The sequence below is a fragment of the Carcharodon carcharias genome, chromosome 5, assembly GCF_017639515.1.
Source record: "Carcharodon carcharias isolate sCarCar2 chromosome 5, sCarCar2.pri, whole genome shotgun sequence".
In the NCBI taxonomy this organism is placed as follows: domain Eukaryota; kingdom Metazoa; phylum Chordata; class Chondrichthyes; order Lamniformes; family Lamnidae; genus Carcharodon; species Carcharodon carcharias.
Genome location: NC_054471.1, coordinates 189096750 through 189120138, shown reverse-complemented (window position 1 = coordinate 189120138; position 23389 = coordinate 189096750).

The window sequence follows — 23389 nt, the reverse complement described above, 5'->3', positions numbered from 1 at the left end:
TGCAGTTGATGTAGTTTATATGGATTTCAGCAAAGCCTTTGACAAGGTCCCACATGGGAGACTTAAAAAGAAGGTAAATGCACATGGGATACAGGGTAATTTGATAAGGTGGATTCAAAATTGGCTTAGTTGTAGGAGACAGAGAGTGATGACAGAAGGCTGCTTTAGTGACTGGAAGCCAGTGTCCCCTATTATTCATCATTTATATAAATGACATAAATGACTATGTGGGGGTAGGATTAGTAAATTTGCGGATGACACTGAGATTGGCCGGGTGGTTAACAGTGAGATTGAGTGTTTTGGCCGACAGGAAGATATAGACGGTATGGTCAAATGGGCAGTTAAGTGGCAGATGGAATTTAACCTTGAAAAATGTGAGGTGATACACTTTGTAAGGAGTAATTTGACAAGGAAGTATTCAATGAATGGCATGACACTAGGAAGTTCTGAGGAACGAAGGGACCTTGGCGTGTGTGTCCATAGATCTCTGAAAGGCATGTTAGTGGGATGGTGAAAAAGGCAAATGGCACACGTGCCTTCATCAATCGAGGCATAGATTACAAAAGTAGAGATCATGTTGGAGTTGTATAGATCCTTGGTGAGGCCACTGCTGGAGTACTGTGTGCGGCGCTGGTCGCCACATTATAGGAAGGATGTGATTGCACTGGAGGGGGTGCAGGGGAGATTCGCCAGGATGTTGCCTGGGATGAAACATTGAAGTTATGAAGAGAGGTTGGATAGACTTGGGTTGTTTTCGTTGGAGCAGAGAAGACTGAGTGGTGACCTGATCGAGATGTACAAGATCATGAGGGGCATGGACAGGGTGGATAGGGAGCAGCTGTTCCCTTTTGTTGAAGGGTCAGTCATGAGGGGACATAAGTTCAAGGTGAGGGGCAGGAGGTTTAGGGGGGATGTGAGAAAAAACTTTTTAACCCAGAGGGTGGTGACGGTCTGGAATGCACTGTCTGGGAGAGTGGTGGAGGCGGGTTGCCTCACATCCTTTAAAAAGTACCTGGATGAGCACTTGGCACATCATAACATTCAAGGCTATAGGCCAAGTGCTGGTAAATGGGATTAGGTAGGTAGGTCAGTTGTTTCTCACTTGTCGGTGCAGACTCGATGGGCTGAATGGCCTCTTCTGCACTCTGTGATTCTGTGATATCAATAGAAATCACTCCAATCCTGTGTCCAGGTTTTTCAAAATCTTCAAGGGCAGGATTTTACAAGTCGGCAAGCAGGGGGTGGGGCCCACTCACCAATGCATAAAATGGATGCGGGATGATGTCAAGGGGAACTCCCGACGTCACCCCGCCCCATTTAAATTTTCAGGAACGTTGGGGTGCAGCAAAATCAGCTGCACACCTGCCAACCTGTCAGTGGCCAACTGAGGGCATTGACAGAGGCAATTAACTAATTAAAGGACCTGAGGTTTCATGTAGGTTTCAAAAAATTTTAATAAAGTATTTGTGAAAATTCTGGACATTGTCTCATGAAGGGACATGTTGGGGGACTTTTATTTTTCTATTTTTAGGTTTTTTTTACATTTACAGCCTATCTCCCTGAGGCTGCACTTAGCCTCAGTGAGATGAGTGCGCTCTTTTGTGTGCGTGCGTGAAAGAGCGCACTCTCGATTTTAAGCATTCCCCCACCACCCCCTCGCCCGCACAGGGAGCGTGTAGCGCTTCTGTGCTGATGTCATGCTGGGTGGGCCTTAATTGGCCTGCCCACGTAAAATGATGCCGGGCACCCAATCGGGGGCACCAATCGAAAGCACGGCTGTACTTGCCACCATTCAACTTCGCCCCCAATGAAGGGAAAATTCAGCCCCAATTTTCTCTTTAAGCTTCAAACTCTTGACAACGCATCTGTAAACAGATTTTCTCTACCAAAAACACATATAATCCATAGATTAAATGGTTGTAATAATAGACTCCACTTGAAAGGTCTTGCACTTTTGTCTCAAAATTTGTCCAAAAACTTCAAAGGATTGCGGTCTGTATAAACAATTGTTTCTCATGAATTGTTTGCAACATAAATCTCAAAATGCTGCAAAGCTAACATCAAACACAAGGTCTCTTTTTCAATTGTTGAATATCTTCTCTGTTGTACATTCAGCTTCTGTGAAAAGTACCCTATCAGCTTTTCAATCCTCTTGTAACAGCACAACCCCAATGCCTATATGGCCCATGTCAACAGCCAATTTCAATTGCTTGGCATCATGGGGTCCTGCTAAAACTGGTGTCATAGTTAATACAGTTTTCAAACTATCAAATGCCTTCTCTCACTCCAGTGTTCATTGAAATGTCTTGTCCTTTTTTAATAGTTCAGTCAGTGAAGCAACCGCACTGTTAAAATTTGGTACAAATTTCAGGTAACACCGACTCATGCCCAGAAATCTCAAAACTTCTCATTTTGTTGTAGGCACAGGGAAATCCATGGTAGCCTTGACTTTCACATCTCTCGGAGCCACCTTACCATGTCCAATAGTATGGCCTAGATAAGTAACTGGCGCATTTGCCAATTCGCTTGTAACCAAGTTCATCACCAAGTTAGCTTCTTGTAATTGAGAAAATAATTCTTCCATATGCTGTAAATGCTCCTCTCACATCTGACTGAAAACTATCAGAACATCAATATAAACAGCACAATTGCTTAGACCTGCAATTACTTCGTTTATCAGCCTTTGAAATATTGTAGGTGCATTCTTCACACCAAATGGCATGACTTTAAACTGATATAGTCTATTTGGCATCACAAAAGCCGACATCTCCTTTGCTCCTTCTGACAACAGTGCCTGCCAATATCCTATTAGCAAGTCAATCTTTGTGATAAATTTCAGTTGTCCCAGTTTCTCAATGCAATCTTCCAACTGTGGTATAGGCTAGGAATCCACTTTTGTCACCGCATTCACCTTTTGATAGTCCACACACAGACTGGGATTTTCTGGCCCCATCACAGGCAGGATCCACCGCGGGCAAGGCGGCATCCTAACCAGGAGCCCATTGACTTGCGGCTGGCAGGTGTGGAAAATCCTGCCCACAGTCTTTGTGTTTCATTCGATTTTGCTACCAGCACAATAGGTGAACTCCAGTTACTGCAGCTAGGCTCAATGATGTCATTTTGAAGCATGAAGTCAATTTCTTTTTGTACTTGTGATAACTTTGCTGGATTTAACCTATCAGGATGTTGCCTTATTGAAGATGAAACCTGTACAGACACATCACGTATAGCTAAATCTGTCTTTCCCAACTTATTCCCACAAATAGGTTTGTGTAACTGCAGTAAGTTTTTATTAAATAATTTACTTAACTCAATTTATTTTCAACCCAAGGTCCACCAAACCTTGGATTTAATAAATCATCTAGTATTGGTAACAGAACTAGCACTTTCTCCCCAGAATCAAAACTGTAAGTTGTCACTTTCTTGTTGACCTTCATTTCCATTACTTGCTGTGATATCTTTAAATGTTCCCTAGCCAACTCGCATACTCTATTCAGTCTTTCCCTGAAATTTGATACGTAATCCAGCAGAATAGTTTCTGAATTTTGATCCACCAATTTCTCATGAATCAATTTTAGTGGTCCCCTTACCTAATGACCACACATTAGTTCAAAAGGGCTAAAACCAGTCGGTGCATTCAGAACAAATAACAAGAATGGAATTCCCCTATCTTAATCCTGTGGGTAATCCTGACAGTTTGCTCTTATCATCGTTTTTAATATTTGATGCCATCTTTCTAAAGCCCCTTTGATGACTCTGGATGATAAGCTGTTGACTGAAACTGTTTTAACCCCAAACTGTTCATTACTTCCTTAAACAGCTGTGACATAAAAGTTGAAACCTAATCTGATTGTATTTCCTCAGGTAAACCATATCTTGTAAAAAGTAGTTAACTCCTCCACAATCTTCTTAGTTGTAATATTTATCAAAGGTATTGTTTCAGGAAACCTGGTAGACACATGCATTATTATCAGTAAGTATTTATTTCAATTTTTAGCCTTAAGGAGGGGTCCTACACAATTAATCATGACTCTGGTAAAAGGTTCTTCAAATGCTGGTATTGGACTTAAAGGTGCTGACCTAATCACTGTTTGTGGTTTCCCTGTTACCTGACATGTGTGGCATGTTCCATAGAATTTGACTACATCCCTATGCAATCCTGGCCATAAAAATACCTTTGTATGTTTCCCAGTCTTTTCCTAATTCCTAAATGTCCACCCATCGGAATTTCATGAGTAACCCTCAGCATCTCATTTCTGTACTCAACTGGGACAACAGTCTGATGCACCTTACTCCAGCTTTCATTTGCTAACACATGATCTTTTCTCCATTTTCTCATTAAAATATCACCCTTAAGGTAATAAAAGACTGGAATACATTTTGCCACTGCTTCTGAGTAAGCTGCCTGATATAACTGTTTTAATGGCAAATCATTTCTCTATAAATCCACTAACCTCCTTGAGTTAAACAGTTCAGCTGAATTTTCCTGTAGTCTTTCCTCCTGAACAATGTTATCAAAGACAGTGCCAGCTAATTGGATTTTGACACCTTCTTCTTGGCTTCGAACTGCCTGCCTTCTTGTTTTTCTTGTTTCAATCTATGAGCCTGTGATCTCATTACCACACAATCTGTAAACAACCCAGGATGCTCTCTATAGCCCTTCTGTTGAAACCACTTCTATAGGTTATTCAAGTACCTTGGGCATCACCCAAATCTGTGACCCAACTATACCATTACCCAGAATAAATTGAACCCCTGCAATGGGCATTTATTTTCCACTAGTCCAACAATAACTTCAATTGTCTTCCATTTGGTCTTTACATTTATCTTCCACAAGGGCTCAGGTTGAGCATCTGCATGAACCCTACTTATTGTCACCTGCAATACTCCATCTGAACAACAAATGTCACTATCCCACAACATTAAGGATTGGCTAGATTGTGTCTCTTAAAATTTTAACATCTTTACCTACTCTGCCCTGTACACATGGAAAGACTTTCTCTTCACACACAACGTCTTTAAACATTTCTGCAACTTGCCCCTCAGAATTCTCTTGTCCTCTTGGGTAAATTCTGAACCCATTCCCACTTATTTACCCATCACTGATTCCTCCTGTTTTACCTGTACACAAACCAATGGCTTTTCCTGTGCCTGAACCTCAGAACCCACACTTTTATTTCGAGAACTTTTCTGCACCCCAATAATTCCAATTGATTTTCCCAGTAATTTCCAACACACTGGGGAGAATTTTTACATTGGCGTACAGGGGCGGACCCCACAAGCCAACGTGAAAAATGATGCGCGGTGATGTCAGGCATGCGTCCCGATGTCACGACCTGTCATTCAAATCTTCCGCTCAGCGGGCATGCACCGGAGGGTAAAGAAAAAGAGGCAAGGGAAAGAGAGAGAGAAAGAGAACGAGAAAGCGAATACCTGCTTAAAAGGCAGGAAGTTAAAAAAAGAGATCTCAGATTCTGAGGAGAGTTCTGATGATGAATAAACCTTTAGCCTAAAACCCAGTGGAGAAATGTTTAGGCTTGTACAAGCTCTTCTAAATTTTGAGGAAAGAGATGTTGAAGTGTTCTTAATTTCATTTCAGAAGATAGCCAAACAAATGAAATGGCCACAGGAGTACTTGACATTATTGTTACAGTCTAGGTTGGTGGGTAGAGCGCATGAGGTTTATCCTTCACTATCTGAAGAGGTATCGGTGAGTTATGATATGGTGAAAAAGGCTGTTTTGAGTGCATTTGAGTTGGTTCCTGAGGCATACAGGCAGACATTTAGGAATATGGGAAAACAGCCTCAGAAAACCTATATTGAGTTTGACAGAGTAAAACAAAGTAATTTTGATTGGTGGATAATGGCGTTAAAAATACAGCTCTTACAGAGGTAACTCTTTTGGAAGAAAGTAAAGATTCAATTCCTTTGGTAGTGAGAACTCATGTGGAAGAACAGAGGGTCCAAATGCTAAGACAAGAAGCAGAGATAGCTGATGATTATGAATTAGTGCATAGAACTAAACATTTTTTCTGTCACCCTTTCAAATCGGAAAAGGATAGGAAGTGGGAAGGTGAAAGGAAGTTGAATAGTCAGGAAAGAGGAGTAGATGGAAATTCCTAGGAAGTATTTTTTCTCAGAATAAAAAGGAAGGTACTGAGGGTAGGAGTGACATACAAAAATTGAGATGCATTCATTGTAATAAATTGGGGTATGAAGTGTCAGTGGGCAGAATCTTCTGCCTGTTCAGACTTAAGCTTCTAATTCAAGTTTTTTTCAGTTTCTTTGCCTGTTCAATTTCAATCGTCTTCATTTGTAATTGAAGTCTCACTACCTCCAGCTGTGACTCACTAGTGTCAGGTATCACTTCCAATTGTAGATGCTGTGCTATACCTTTAACTATATCTGCTTTATTCACCCCTACAGGTAACCCTAATTTTAACTTATCTGCCAACTCAGTTAACCTATCCTTGGATACTTTTTGTAACCCAATCAGAGTTATATCTTCTAGTCCCAGATAAGTCTTAGCAATTGCCAAAACCATCTTGCAATCTCACCACTTATAAAAAACCTCACCAGCTCCTGAATTCAAAGTGCATCTCGTACTCGTAACCTTAAAATTCACCAATTCCAAACCAATCACGGAATTACAAATATTATCCTGTCAAGAGCCCCTAATTGTTATGACACAGCAGTTGGTAAAGGTTGAGTTGTTTAATCCCAGAGGGAAACCTGAACAACTGTCATAACCTAAATTTTCAATCGGTATGTTTGAAATGCAGCTCTGGATTCAGGAATAAGACCACTGAGCCTCAAAAGGTTTTTTTTAAGTAAAACTAAATCAAGCATTTATTATTTTAACAACAAATTATTCACATACACATGTCTACAAATTACTACCATAATAACTTTTAAACAAATCCTCAAATTAATCACTTCCAGGTAAATCTTCACCAAGGCAACAATAACCCATCGACTTTAAACAGGCACCAGGCAAATTACATTTCACCTTACAAATTGAAAATGAGGTTGCTTGCAATTTGGCTTCTTTGCAGACACAGCTACAGGCTTACAGGCTGGTTAGATCTTAAAAACCTCTGCTTTACACACACAAACTCCTTTCTGTTTATACCTTGCTTTTCCTTTCAATGTAAATGTTCCATCGTATCCTAGGCTTTTAATGTCACATCTTCTAACAATAACATTTTCATCCCACTAATTTTATTTGTAATTTAAACACATTGCTTGGTGTGTCCCTGCTAGGTGCACAATTTCACCCATTCTTTTGAATGCTTTATTTAAAAATACAAATTTCCCCCTTGACACCTATGCTTCTAAACTTCTCCATGTTTATCCAATTGCCATTTCAAACCTACTTCAAAGCACTCAGACAAGCTAACTTTAATCAAATTAAGACACACACCTCACTACAATTCTAATTTAAAAAAATAATTTCCAATAACATTATAGACATTAATATCTCTTCGTGACAGTAAAGTAATTAACTGAACGAGAGCTGACTTTGATGGGGCAGGAATGCAGCTGGGCCAGATATTCTGGAATGAAAGATTGGCAGGATAAACTGTAGCTGACAATTGGCTACCTTCAAAAAAGAATTAGTTCGGGCACAGTCAAGATATATTCCATCAAAAGTGAAATGTAGGGCAAACAAATTCAGAGCTCCCTGGATGAAAAAATGAGACAGATAGTAAGAAAAGTAGAAAAATTTTGCTTATGACAGGTGTCAGGTACAAGATACAATTGAGAACCAAGAGGAATACAGCAGGTTCAGGGGGCAGGTGAAAAAGCAAAACAAAAACAGAATTACCTGGAAAAACTCAGCAGGTCTGGCAGCATCGGCGGAGAAGAAAAGAGTTGACGTTTCGAGTCCTCATGACCCTTCAAAGCATATTAGAGAAACGAAGAGAGATCATGAGAAAAGACTGGCAGCCAAGATAAGGGGGAATACCAAAGCCGCCTATAGGCATATAAATAGTAAAAAGGTGGTAAAAGGAGGAGTAGGGTCGATTAAGGACCTAAAAGGGAATTTACACATGGACGAAAGGGCCATAGCTGAGGTATTAATGAATACTTTCCATCCGTCTTTACCAAGGAGCTAGATGTTACCTAGGCCATGGTGACAGATGAGGAAACCCTGTCACTGGAAGTGTTCAAAATTGATAAGGAGGAAGTGTTGAATAGACTGTCGATTCTTAAAGTTGACAAGGCACCGGGACTAGGCAAGGATATTGGTGGAAGTGAGAGTAGAAATAGCAGGGACACAGGCAGTAATTTTTTAGTCTTCCCTAGACTCATGGGAGGTGCCAGAGGACAGGAGAATTGCAACCATTATGCCTTTGTTCAAAAAAGATTGTAAGGATAAACCCAGCAATTACAGAGCAGTCAATTTAACCTCAGTGGTGGGCAAGATTCTAGAAACAATTATTTGGGATAGAATTAGTAGTCACATGGAAACATATGGATTGATAAGGAAGAACCAGCTTTAATTTCTAAGGGGGAAATCATGTTTAACTAACTTGCTGGAGTTGTTTGAGGAAATAACAGAAAAGGTTGATGAGGATAATGCTGTTGATGTGATGTACATGGATTTTCAAAAGGCATTTGATACAATGCCACACAACAGACTTGTGAGAAAAGTTATTGCTCATGGAATAAAAGGGAGAGTAGCAATGTAGTTACAAAGTTGGCTGATAAATAGGAAGTAAAGTGCAATGGCCAATGGATATTTTTTGGGCTGGAGGAGGGTTTGTAGTGGAGTTCCCCAGGGGTCGGTATTGGGACCCTTGCTTTTTCTGATATAAATTAATGATCTAGATCTTGGTTTGCATGGGGACAATTTCAAAATTTGCGGATGATATGAAACTTGGGAGTGTTGTAAACAACGAGGAGGATAGTGTAGAACTTCAAAAGGACATGGACAATTTGGTGGACTGGGTAGATAGATGGCAAATGAAGTTTAATGTGGAGAACTGTGAGGTGATACACTTAGGTAGGAAGAACATGGACAGACAATATAAAATAAGGGGTGAAGTTTTGAAGGGGTGCAGGAGCATAAAGACCTGGGTGTATATGTGCATAGATCATTGAAGGTGGCAGGACAGGTGGAGAGAGCAGTTAATAAAACATAAAGCATCCTGGTCTTTATTAATAATGGCATAGAGTACAAGAGCAAGGAGGTTATGTTGAATTCATATAAGACACTCATTAGATCTCAGCTGGAGTATTGCATACAGTTCTGGGCACCGCATTATAGGAAGGATGTGAACACATTGGAGAAAATGTAGAAAAGGTTTACAAGAATGGTTCCTGGGTCACAAATTCCCAGGATGCATCACCCAGCTCCAGTTGCTGACATGCGTGACTCATGTCAAGCTTTGTATATGTTGTCGCTCTTGCTAGTTTGGCACATAGGTCTTCAATCTTGGGAATAGGGTACCGGCCCAGTTTCGCTGCTTTATGGACTATTAGTTTATAGTCCCCACAGATCCAGGTAGTCTGGTCTGATTTAAGGACAGGGGCTATGGGTGCTGCCCACTGAGAATTGCACCACTTTTATGACACCCAGCCTCTCTAGCAGGTTCGACTCGGGGGTTTACCATTCATTTGCGCTTTAACAAATATTGGGCGGGATTTTGCCGTCGGCGAGCAGGGGCCGGGGCCCACTCACCAACACGCAAAATGATGTGGGATGACATCAGGGGAAACCCCCAACATCATCCCGGCCCATTTAAATATTCAGAAAGGTGGAGGGACAGCGCGATCAGCTGTCCACCCGCCAACCTGCCAATGGCCAATTGAGGCCATTGACAGGATAATTAAAACAATTAAAGGACTGCCCGTCCAACTTTAAGGCTGGTGGGCAGGCCAGGCGCCTCGGCAGCTTCTGAAAAAATATGAAACCTCATCCACCGGCGGGATGAGGTTTCATGTAGGGTTTAAAAAAGTTTATTAAAGTTTCAGTGAAATTTATTAACATGTCCCATCTCATGTGACATTGTCACATGAGAGGGACATGTTAAGGATGCTCAGGGAGATGTACGCTCTTTCTTGCGCATGCGTGAAAGAGTGCACCCTCGCATTTGGGGAATTTCCCCCCCCACCCCTGCCCGCACAGGACACAGCGCTTCCTGCTGGGCATCACGCTGGGCGGGCCTTAATTGGCCCACCCACGTAAAATGGTGGCGGGGATCAGCTCCCCTCCCTCCCAGTGGGCAGAAAATTCACCCATTCTTTTGAATGCTTTATTTAAAAATACAAATTTCCCCCTTGACACCTATGCTTCTAAACTTCTCCATGTTTATCCAATTGCCATTTCAAACCTACTTCAAAGCACTCAGACAAGCTAACTTTAATCAAATTAAGACACACACCTCACTACAATTCTAATTTAAAAAAATAATTTCCAATAACATTATAGACATTAATATCTCTTCGTGACAGTAATTGGTTGTTTCTGGCTCTTCTACACTACCTACTTCATTGGACTTCAATTGTAGTCTGGAAGCTTGTTTAAATCTCACTTTGCAATGTTTTAATATGAGTCCACTTCTGTAACAAAAATTACACTCTCCCTTTTTAAATTCCCAATTGTTAGGAGTATGATTGTTTCCAAATTGATTTAAAAAATAGTTTTTGCTTTGCTACTAAGCTATTTCTTCTACGTTTTCAGTTAGTGGGGTTGTTTCCTGCTTCACAATAGAGTTCTGGCTTTTTGCGCCACTTTCAGCTGACTATTCCCATCCAAACAGCATCATTTTGCACTCTTTGAATCACTTGTGAATCCCCTAGAGCACTTTCCATTGCAAGCGCTATTTCTATCGCTTTCTTAAAATCAAGATCCACTTCAGCCAGCAATCTTCAGCTATCAATTGTCACTGATTAGCATCCTCCTGCACGCCACAGACAAAATGATCCCTGAGCATGTCATTCAGGGTTTTACCAAAATCACAGTATTCCATTAGTTGCTTTAATTTCACCATGTAGGTAGCAATTGTCTCTCCCAGGGCTCTATTCCATGACTTGAACCTGAACCTCTGCATTGTGACTGAGGGCTTGGGTTGAAAATGTCCCTTAATGAGCTCTACTAATTCACTGAATGTCTTTAAATTTGGGGCACGGGGGGCCATCAAGCTTTGAATTAAACTGTAGGTTTTGCTCCCACAAATACTCAAGAGAATTGCTCTCCTCTTTTCCTCCCCTGTGATTTCATTGGCCTGAAAGTAGAATGCAAGATGTTCTTTATAATGAGACCAGTCATTTGTGGCTGGTTCAAAGGAATCGATTCTGCCAAACTGTGGCATCTCAGATGAGTATATCTTCCTTTCTTATTAATGAACTTAGCTACTCACAATCGCTGGCTGAGGTACAGCACGGGATCTGATTTATCCTCGTCACCAGCTGATCTTCCAGGCAACTTTTCTTGGTGGACACATTTAGCTTTATTTACAAGACAGCAGTAGCTGTGTGCTTCAAACTCTATGGGCAGGATTTTACGTGTCGGCAAGCGGGGCGGGGCCTGCTCGCTGACGTGTAACATGATGCACAGTGATGTCAGGGGGCACTCCCGATGTCACCACACCCCATTTAAATGTTCAGGTAGGTGGGGGCGCATGAAATCAGCTGTGCGCCCGCCGACCTGTCAATGGCCAATTGAGGCCGTTGACAGTCAATTAAGTAATTAAAGGACCTGCCCGTCCAACCTTAAGGTTGGTGGGTAGGCCAGGAGACCCGGCAGGAAATAGAAAAAGATGAAACCTCATCCACGGGCAGGATGAGGTTTCATGTAGGTTTTAAAAAATTTTAATAAAGTTTTTGTGAAAATTATGGACATGTCCCAATTCATGTGGGGACATGTTAGTGAAACTTTACACTTTACTTTTTTATTTTTAAGTTTTTTTACATTTTGAGCTGATCTCCCTGAGGCAGCACTTAGCCTCAGGGAGATGAGCGCGCTCTTTCCTGCGCATGCGCGAAAGAGCGCACTCTCAATTTTGGGAATCCCACCCCGCCTGTACAAAAGTGCATAGCGCTTCTGCGTGGATGTCATGCTGGGCGGGCCTTAATTGGCCTACCCACGTAAAATGGCACTGCTCCCCCAATCGGAGTAACATAAGTGGTGAGGGATATAAGAACGTGATTAGAGTTTGCTGTGTCTGTGATTGATACAATAGGAATAGAGAGGCCATGTGAGGCAGCAAAGTCAAGGGAGTGGCCATGAATCTGTGTAGTTGATTTTATATAGGAGAGGTTGACGGAGGACAGGTTGGGAAGTCAACACAGAGAATACATTTTAAAGCATAACATTTGCTGCCATATTCCAGAAACTGGATTATTTCAATTTCCTTCTAGCATTTCTGCTCCATGACCCTGTCATGAATACATAATCGCTTCAATTATTGAATTAAGCCAGTGACAAACCAGGATAGATTATGGATTCCAATTTTTAAATTGTGATTTCTAACATAAATATATAGCAAAATTTTCATCTCGATGCAAAGGTGAACTTGGAGACTATTTCTCACTACCAGCCGGCATGCCAACCTGCTGGCGTGTTCACATCTCCAGCCTACTTTCAGGGAGACAGCCTCTGAAAGGATGACACGTACCCACCCACTAGCAGTAGGTAGCCAATTAGACCAATTAAAGTGCCAAATGAAGGCGCTCATCACACGCCATCTGGATTTTCCAGATGCTCAACAGGCCCCCTGATGTGATTGGAGCCATAGATGGAATGGTGGTGGGCTCCCAGCAACAGATTGGATGCCAGAAGTGCATTTTGCAAAGCATCCAAAAATGGATCTGGTGAGCTCCAAGAACTACAGCTGTGGCTGTCCGATAGAGGGGTTCCCCACCCATTATGATGGCCACAGTATATTTAGCATCATTTACCAGTCTTCAGAGGGCACCTCCATTCTTGAAGCACCCTCTCGGTTTCCCACCTACTGCGACAGCAGCCACCTCCCCCCAGTGGCCCAGAAGGAAAAGAACAGTTGGGACCAGTACTCTCATTTCCCAGTTTTTACTGTTTTTTATCCTTCTGGGAGGGGGAGGGGGGATGGCACTGCTGGCCACCAAGAGCCTCAGGTACTCCCATTGGCTCTCCTTGCTGTGAAGCCTGCCCACCGCCCTTAATCGGACAGGACTCTAAGAGGCAACCTCTTAATTGGCTGCCACCTCGAGAATCTCATTCAGCATTCCACAATGGCCACCTTCAGCTTCCCAACCTTGAAATAAGCCTGGCTTTGGGATTTAGACCCTGGAACTAAAATTCGGCCATAGTGATGACATATAATAAAAATGTACTTAATGATTTGTGCAAAATAAAATGTTTTACAGAAATGGCTAGTCATAGTATTTGTGAAAAGAAATGGTTTATACGTTATTTCATATTGAATTGATATCTGTATCAAATTTTATTGCTACATCTTGTAGATGTACTTCACTCACCCATCCTGCACTGTCTGTGTCAGGAAGTACAACATATCCTGTCTCATGCTTCAGATGTGGGTTGTACAGACACGTTACCTCGATGTTTAGCAGCTTGATCATTCAAGTGGCTGAGTGCTTGACTATCAATGAGTATGTCCCAAGTTTGAATCCTATGGGCTGTCATTTAAGTATTATTGCCTTTGTTGGATGAGTGTAAACAGTTCTCAGCTGAGACACAGCATCATGATGTACCTTTGTTGAGGCGCAGGGAAGGGGAAATGCAAGAGCCCAGGATATTTCACTCAACGGAATGTCCTCCAAATAGTGTAACTACATTGGTTCTTGGGTCAGATGGGGTCCAGATTCTGGATTCAGACTGCACCCACACAATAACTGGAATGTCAAAGTGAAGCCAAACCACATTTCACCAAAGTTAGAGTCGCACTCTAAATATACTCCTAGAACATAATTGACAACAGGTGACTGCTGTGTACCACGTGAAGAAGAATATGACCCTTGGATCATTGCTTGTGCATTAGCCACGTCACTGAGGGGTGCATATGGCAAGGATGAAGCCAGAAATGTTCAATTTGTTCAAAGTGAATTTCTTTGATTCCAGCTGATGGAATCAAAAGACATTAAATTCTACATGAGAATGTGTAAAATTGCAATACATTGACAGGACACCTATCCGAACGGGACGTGTTGTTAAAGAAACATGTACAGCCATGACTTGAACGTGCAATTTGGATTTTTCAGCAGCCTTGAATTCCACTCCTATACTGTAATGAAGAAATCTAATACTGTTATAATGAGGGTGTCAATGCTAAAATTCACAGCTTTTGGTCCTGTCAAGGCTAATTGGTTGAACTGTGAAATGTAACTTAATAAAGACTTTGAATTTCCAACTTTTCTGTTATTTGAAGTGCCATTCTTACAAACTGTGTTTATTTGTTTTAACAATTCTCGCATAAAATATAAGTGACATGCAGAAAATGCAGCAGACAGCTGAATCGTGTAGAAGAAGAGTTTTTGCCTTTCAACCAGCAACTAACTCATTCTTCAAATCTGGGGAGGGGTTAGTCTAGGAGGCAGCATTACTTTTGACCTAACCCGTGCAGCAGGATACAGGCATGATCAGATCAGTCCCATTTTACACCTGCCTGTTTTTACTTTCCATTCGGCGTTAACATTGGCTGCAGTTCTCCACTTTGTGGGTTAGGCTAAAATTAACCCCACTCTAGTCAAAATCTAAATCACGTAGAACCGAGTTGGGTTTGGCCTGTTCCCTGAGATGATGCTCAAGGAAGCAATGTTTAAGGTTTCAACTCAGAGGAAATAAAAACGAAAGCTGAACCACCTCAACCTCTGTACAACTCATTACTAAAAGACACTGAAGGCAGACAGTGAGACTGGAAGTGCCTCTTGTTGGCCCATGCAAATATTCATATACCCATGTAAATATTCATATACCCATGTAAATATTCATATACCCATGTAAATATTCTAGCATTTATTGTTATGAACTGCGGGCCTTTCAATCGTTGAATCAGGTAGTATATGATGTTACAATTGTGAGGTTTATATTATTGTTTTAGGATTGTATCTTTTGGTTTATAACATTATTATACTTTGGGACAAATGAAAGTGGTCATGCAACCTATGTTGAAGCCTGCCTGACAGTGAGCCTGGGTGGTTTAACTGTTAGATATCAGAGGAAGACTCGATTGTTTTATTGAGAGGGAGGTGCAAGGTATTTATGTGCAATCACAATGACAGCAGTTTCTGAATCTACTATGGGTAGACCCTGAGTCTCCCAAAGTCCCAGAAAGGTGTTATATCTATTATGTTGGAAATGCTGTAATCTATCCCTTTACTTCTAAGATGAAGGGGAGTTGGGATCAATGATACTGATTAGCTTTTTGCTTAGATACAAAGCCAATGTGTTTCCTGTTGACATGGGAGAGGAAGTCATTTTGAGATCCGGTTACAGGCTTCCTTACAAACCCAGGAATATCACAGGCCTGTTGCAGTTGCAGGTTTGTCTTATGTGGTCTGTAGACAATGGAGAATTGTCCTCGACCAAGTGTTGCAGATTAGCATATTCCAAGGGCCGGGACTACATGCTGAGAGACTGACTAAAGCTTGGGGCAGTTGCTGCAGAGATGCAATGGGGAAATGTTACTGTCTAAGATCTTTCAGGGTGGGAAATTTGCAGAACCCTCGGGCTGTATGCCTAACATGGAATGTACATTGTAAATATCCAAGAATATTTAAACCATATTGAGGCACCACAGAGAGGAACTTGCTGAATAGAGAAAAGATGAATTCTGTTGCACTTTCCGTAATTTTCAACTTGAAATGTTTTTGCACTCAGGCTGTTTGCCTGCCATGAATGCACATTGTAAATATCAGGAGTATTACAATTGTGTTGAGGCATCTAAGAGTGAAACATGCTGTATGGAGACAAGTTGAATTTTATTGCACTTTCTGTAATTTTCAAGTTGGAAGGTTTTGCAATGCACTTTTATAAATTTTATGAGCAAAATATATTTTTGGAAAAACAAATTAAGAGTTAGAACCAGCCAGGCCTGCATCTTAAGCAGAGAAAATGCTGACTCTATTGCTCGCCACGTAGAATGTGGGTGGGAGCACATGCTCAGATTGAAAACTGAGTTTGTGAGGAGTTAAAGGAGGCTGGAAGATTTGCCTAGCTTGAAGTTAGAGGAAAAAAATCTACTGTATAACCCTTCCAAGTGAGAGAGAGAGTTCTGGGTTTAGAAGATACCCAGCTGGGAAAGTAAAATAGAAGCAATCCATTGGGAATTAAGAGTAACTGTGAACATTTTGGTATCAGAACAGTAATTTTGTGGAATGTGTGTTGTGTGATAAGTCACAAGGGACCATTTAGTTCTATAATTTAAAGTGTAAGTTGCCCAGAAAAGAAAATCGTGTTTAGTCAATAGTGTTTTTAATCATTTGATACAGCAGAAGTTTCAAACGGCGAAATCTTGATATGTCATTCTTTCCGCAAATAACTAGGAATTCAAATCTTTTCTTAAAGTTATCAGTCTCTGCAGAGATTGTAACAAGGAACAGGCTGAACAGCCCATCAGGTCTGTGCTGATTTTTTTTTTCTCACATGAATCATCTATGCTAGTTTTGCCCTCTGTGTCCTTCAATAATCGGTCCTTTCAAGAAACAGTTACATTTGCTTTTTAAAATAACTCTGGTTCAAAAACAGTTGAACATAGACAATTCAGAATTCTAATCATTAACTGTTTAAAGACATGAATCTATCATTATTTATCTTATCATCATTTCAGAGACTCTATTACGGCAATCACTCATTACTGAATTCTCACCATAAGTTCCTCACTTCTCAAAAGAGAAGTTTTATAACCTTTTTATAACCGTAACCCCATGTCTTATATCTTCTAGCACATTCTATGGAATATTTTCATTGCTTTTATAGCCTTCTTATAATATGATATCTAAAATTACACATAATACTCTAAAGGCAACCTAACTAAGGTTTTGTGCAAGTTCAACTTCACATTCATTTTGACCAATGGACCAATTTTAGCCCCCCAACTAAGGCTAAAGAGAACTGTTAGAATCCCACCACACTGGGCACAATCATCTTCTGATGCAGTCTGAACTATCTCCTATTCCTTCTCTTTGTCCTTCTCTCCCTCAAAGACAAAAGTAAAGGTGGGATTACCATTTGGAAAATATTGCACTAATATTGTGGGCTTTTCAAAACCAGTACTGGATGAGCAGAAATTTCCTCCAATTAGCTATTGGGAAGACCGAAACCATTGTCCTTGGTCCCTGCTGCAAACTCCATTCTATAGGCACTGAGTTTATCTTGCTATCTGGTCACTGTCCAAGGCTGAAACAGGCAGTTTGTAACCTTGATATCAGATATAACCCAAGATGCATGTCCACATATCCATGCCATCAACAAGATCACCTATTTCTGGCTTTGTAACATCGCTCGACTTTGGTCCTGCCTCAGCTCAACTGCTGCTGAATCCCTCATCCGTACATTTATTACCCTAGACTTGACAATTATAGTGTAGTCCTGGCTGGCCTTCCATATTCTACCTTCTGTAAACTTGAGGTTTTACATTTAGCATTACACTTCAAACAGTAACAATGGGCAGAATGTTTAGCTCAGCGTGTGCCCAACCTGATCAGACGTGAAATCGCATGTGATGATGTCAGATGAGCGCCATCACATGCTCGTGCGATATTTCGGTTAATGGGAGCACCCAGAAGTCAGAAGCATGCCCGCCAACAACTAAGAGGCTAATTAAGGGTAATTAAAGGTGCAATTGTCTCTGATTTTTCGTGGTCTGTCCAACCTTATGGTTGGTGGACGGGCGAATCAGCTAGGCAGACTTTGCATTTTTCATGAACCCTCATCCAAAGGTGGGATGAGATTTCTGTTTTTAAATTAAAGAAAAATAAAACCTATGGACAGCATTTTTATCATGTATATGTTCAGGTGACTGATTGTGATGCTTGCACATTTTTTTTTCCTTGATTTTTAAAGCTTCATTTAATGCTTTCTGGGCCTTCAGCTCCTGAAACGGCTCTCTGCCTTCAGGGAACTTTCTGTCAGTGCCTACTCTCGCCCGCGCTGACATCAGCATCCACCCTCTTCCTCCCCCAACCCCAGCAGCGCTGAGCTTCTCAGCGTGTGTTTCACATGTTTTAGTCGGCCAGCTAACGTGAAATCGCAGCCGGGGGCCGATCGCGGTTGGCGGTCCGTTCCCTGGCTGATCCCAGGCCCACCGATCACCCCCGCCTGCCAACCTAAAAATGCTGCCCAATAACTCTTTTGCTTGTACTCTAACTTGTGCCAAATCCCATTCACCCATTAACTCAGTGCTCGCTGACCTCTACATTGGGTCCCAGTTAAGTAAGTGTCAATTTTAAAATACTTAGCTTTATTTTCAATTCCTTCCATGGCCTGTCTCCCTATCTCTGTAATCTCTTCCAGCCTCTCACTGCTCTGCAAAATCTGTTTTGTAATAATTCTGGACTCCTGAGTGTCTCCAATTTTAATTATTGGACAATTGGCAGCCATGCTTCAGCTGCCATGGCCCTACTTGAGTATTTGATTCTGAAGTTGTTGGCATGGTCCTACGGGAGTTTTTTTTAAATTCATTCATGGGATGGGGGCTTTGTTTGCTAGGCCATCATTTATTGCTCATCCGGAGTTGCTCTTGAGAAGGTGCTGGTGAGCTGCCTTCTTGAACCGTTGCAGTTCATGTGGTGCAGGTACCCACAGCGCTGTTAGGGAGGGATTCCAGGATTTTGACCCAGCAACAGTGAAGGAACGGTGATATATTTCCAATTCAGGATGGTGAGATACTTGGGAGGGAACTTCCATGTGGTGGTGATCCCATCTATCTGCTGCCCTTGTCTTCTAGGTGGTAATTGTCATCGGTTTGGAAGGTGCTGTCGAAGGATCCTTGGTGAATTCCTGCAGTGCATCTTGTAGATGGTACACACTGCTGCTACTGTGCGTCAGTGGTGGAGGGAGTGAATGTTTGTGGATATGGTGCCAATCAAGTGGGCTGCTTTGTCCTGGATGGTGTAAAGCCTCTTAAATGTTGTGGGAGCAGCACTCATCCTGGCAAGTGGAGAGTATTCCATCACACTCCTGACTTGTCCCTAGTAGATGGTGGATGATGTAGTAGGTTTTGGGGAGTCGGGGGGCTGAGTTACTCGTCACAGGATTCCTAGATTCTGACCTAGTCTTTTAGCCATAGTATTTATGTGGCTAGTCCAGTTCAGTTTCTGGTCAATGGTAACCCCCAGGATGTTGATAGTGGGGGATTCAGTGATGGTAATGCCATTGAACATCAAGGGGCGATAGTTGGATTCTCTCTTGTTGGAGATGGTCATTGCCTGACACTTGTGTGGCGCAAATGTTACTTGCCTCTTGTCAACCCAGGCTGGATATTGTCCAGGTCTTGCTGCATTTGGACATGGACTGCTTCAGTATCTGAGGAGTCATGAATGGTGCTGAACATTGCGCGATCATCAGCGAACATCCCCATTTCTGCCGCTATGATGGGAGGAAGGTCATTGATGAAGCAGCTGAAGATGACTGAACCGAGGACACTACCCTGAGGAACTCCTGCAGTGGTATCCTGTGGCTGAGATGATTGACCTCCAACAATCACAACCATCTTCCTTTGTGCTAGACATAACTCCAATCAGCAGAGAATTTTCCCCCTGATTCTCACTGACTCCAGTTTTGCTAGGGCTCCTTGAGGCCACATTTGGGCAAATGTGGCCTTGATGTTAAGAGCAGTCACTCTCACCTCACCTCGGGAGTTCAGATTTTTTGTCCATGTTTGAACCAAGGCTGTAGTGAAGTCAGGAGCTGAGTGGCCCTGGCGAAACTCAAACTGGACGTCAGTGAGCAGGTTATTGCAGGTAAGTGCTGCTTGATAGCACTGTTGATGACCCCTTCCATTACTTTACTGATGATCAAGAGTAAACTGATGGGGCAGTAATTGTCCGGGTTGGATTTGTCCTGCTTTTTGTGTACAGGACGTACCTAGACAGTTTTCTACATAGCCGGGTAGATGCCAGTATTGTAGCTGTACTGGAACAGCTTGGCTAGGGGTGCGGCAAGTTCTGAAGCACAAGTCTTCACTATTATTGCCGGAACATTGTCAAGGCCCAAAGCCTTTGCAGTATCCAGTCCCTTCAGCCATTTCTTGACATCACATGGAGTGTATTGAATTGGCTGAAGACTGGCATCTGTGATGCTGGTGACCTCCGAAGGAGGCTGAAATGGATCATCCACTCGGCACTTCTGACTGAAGATTGTTGCAAATGTTTCAGCCTTATCTTTTGCACTGATGTGCTGGGCTCCTCCACCATTGAGGATGGGAATATTCGTGGAGCCTCCTCTTCCAGCAAGTTGTTTAATTGTCCACCACCATTCACGACTGGATGTAGCAGGACTGCAGAGCTTAGATCTGATCCATTGGTTGTGGGATTGCCTAACCCTGTCTATCATTTGCTGCTTATGCTGTTTAGCATGCAAGTAGCCCTGTGTTATAGCTTCACCAGGTTGACACCTCATTTTTAGGTATGTCTGATGCTGCTTCTGTCAGGTTTCTATAGAACCTGTGCTCACTTTCAGTCCCCTGATTTCTTACCTTACTCAGTGAACACAAACAAAAAGCTGCTCATCCAGCAAAGTGTGCAGCATTTCCTTCATTGCCCACATTTCAGCTCTAGTTTGGAGTGAATGTACAGAATAACTGGCTTACATTATCACAAAATAGTTTTACCAAACTTCCCATAGGCCCTGTTTGTGGAAATGTGACAGGCAAGATTTCCAGTTATTTGCACCCGTTGACCCTGATGGACTTACTGAAATACCAGAGGTATTTAGATATTTTGAATGGGCACTATTGTCAGATGTGTACCCACTTCAGGTGATGTAAAGCAAATCAGTTAACATAGAATAAATGAGCTTGTGGGCAACGGGAATGGCAGAAATAGCAACTTTAAATGCCCACTTCTTGGTTCTATTAGTTTTGGTAATGCAGTGAATTACCAGCCACTTAAATTTTATACCTCCAGTGAAACCTTTAGAAATGCTAGATGCCATTGGTGCGCAGGTGAGGTCCCAGCGAGGGGAGGGATTGGTTTCAGTTTGAAGGGCAAGCTGTGATCTTCCGGCATGGATGGACCTTGCTGCCGGCAGGTGTCACTGTCAGTTACGGGCTGACCAAGTAAGAGGGATACCCCCCGACCCTCCAACCTCTCACCCAAAGCCATAGACACATTTGCCAGGGTTGTCCACTTACGGGTTTCAGTTAGCCTCCAGGTTGTCCTCAACCCTTCCCACCCCAGACTTAATCGGGGGCGTCGGGAAGGAGACAGGATCTTCTCCCAGCACCTTCCTGCTCCATTATACAGCCCCCCTCCTCCCAGACCCCTGGGGAGTAATAAATTCCACCTAGTGAAAGCACAGTAAAATATGACTACCACTCTGACTTCAAACTCGTGAGTTGCTGTCAGTGATGATCTCAGCAAAGCGCTGTCACTGTTCACACAAATTAGAGTTTTCTGTTTGTTTCAGAATGGACTGAATTTTCTCTCCTGTTTGTGAAGAAAAATTATATCATCTTGTGGGGTCGAATTTAGTGCAGAATCTGACTATGCTGAGTTCTAACTCGCTTTTTAGCTGCTTGCACCCAAACAACAGGCAACACTTTCAGGAGAAGAAAAAAATGAAGGGGAAAACAACAAAATCATAAAAACAACAACAAAATGAAACTTCTTACAACAGTTCTTTCTGAATGGAGTGTCATTTGTAAAGTACAATAACAAAATCTTCTTGGTGAGGGATACCAATATTAATCGTAATGTAATAAATATTGAATATGATTTAAGGAGTAGAGTTTTCAGAGATTTGGGTTTAGCTCTAAATGTTTATTTTTTAGAATTTGGATTATCAAAGTAACCTTGATAATGCTTCATTCTGCAACTGTGAATTTAGCTCCAAACATTTCAAAGGACTGTTTGAGAGATCAAGAATTTAGTTTCTGACACCTTAGAAACATGTATTTTGTCACTGGGCATTCTTTTAAACTTCAACATGAGCACACAACGTTGAGAGTTTAGCATTAGCTTCAGAACCCAAAGCTTCTGTAACTCCTGAAAAACTAAAATCTGAAATCCAACCCCATGGATTGCCCTCGTAATTTAAATTTCGTAGCTTGTTAGGGAGTTCAGATAACTGCTCACAGCTTAACTTGTGTGAAATATGAATGTTGGTTTACTTGAATAAGGAAGAATCAGAACAAGACTGTTCAAGAATCAAGACCTTTCCATCTACTGTACCTTTGGCAGGTATGGATGTGGAAAAAAGATGTTTGAGAATTGGTGTAGACTATGCCAGATTTTAAATATGTACCCCCACCCCTGCTGGCTTTATCACTGTACTTTCTAACATTAAGGAAACTGAAATTATATTGCAAGTGATCCATCACCTTAGAAGCTCCAGTCCAGTTTATAAATGTTCCAGTCATGATCTTATTGACGATGTTACATAAGTCTGCTCATGGGTATTTTAGTGAATCAACTGTCATTAAACTTTATGGGAGGTGGTAGCATAGCTGTATTGTCACTGGACGGTATTCCAGAAATGCAGCGTAATGATCTGGAGACCTGGGTTCAAATCCCATCACAGCAGATGGTGAACTTTGAACTCAATGAAAATCTGGATGATGATGACTGTGAAACCACTGCTAATTGTTGCAAAAATCCATTTGGTTCACTAATGCCCTTTAGGGAAGGAAACCAGCTGTCTGCTTTATATGTGACTGTTACGTTGTAACAACATGATTGACTCTTAATTAGGGATGGGCAATTAATGCTGGCCATGTCCCATGAACAAATACTTAAAAAGTCTCCAAAGCCTTTGATAAGCATTATCAAAACAATGTGCTATGATAAAGACTCCCATCAAAGCAATTAAAATTACTTTGTAGTTTCCTCTCAAATTGCTGCTCATCTTCTGACTCCTTTTATCATGAATGCAGATGTGCCTAAATGCTTCTTTTTTCACTCTTCTCTCTGTAGATCAATAACCTACTCATTAACCAGCCTTATTTATTTTATTATTGATCTTTCTTTGGCACACACATCAGCCGAGAAATTGATCAAGTTGTGCTCATTTTACAGGCATAATAGCTAAGTTTGGCAATGTTTTCCTTTAATTCATTCATGGGATGTGGGCACCACTGGCTAGACCAGCATTATTGCCTATCCCTAATTACCCTTGTTCAGAGGGCATTTTAAGACCACATTGCTTTGGGTCTGGAGTCACATGTAGGCCAGACCAGGTAAGGACAACTGATTGCTTTTCCCTAAAGAGCATTAGTGAACCAGA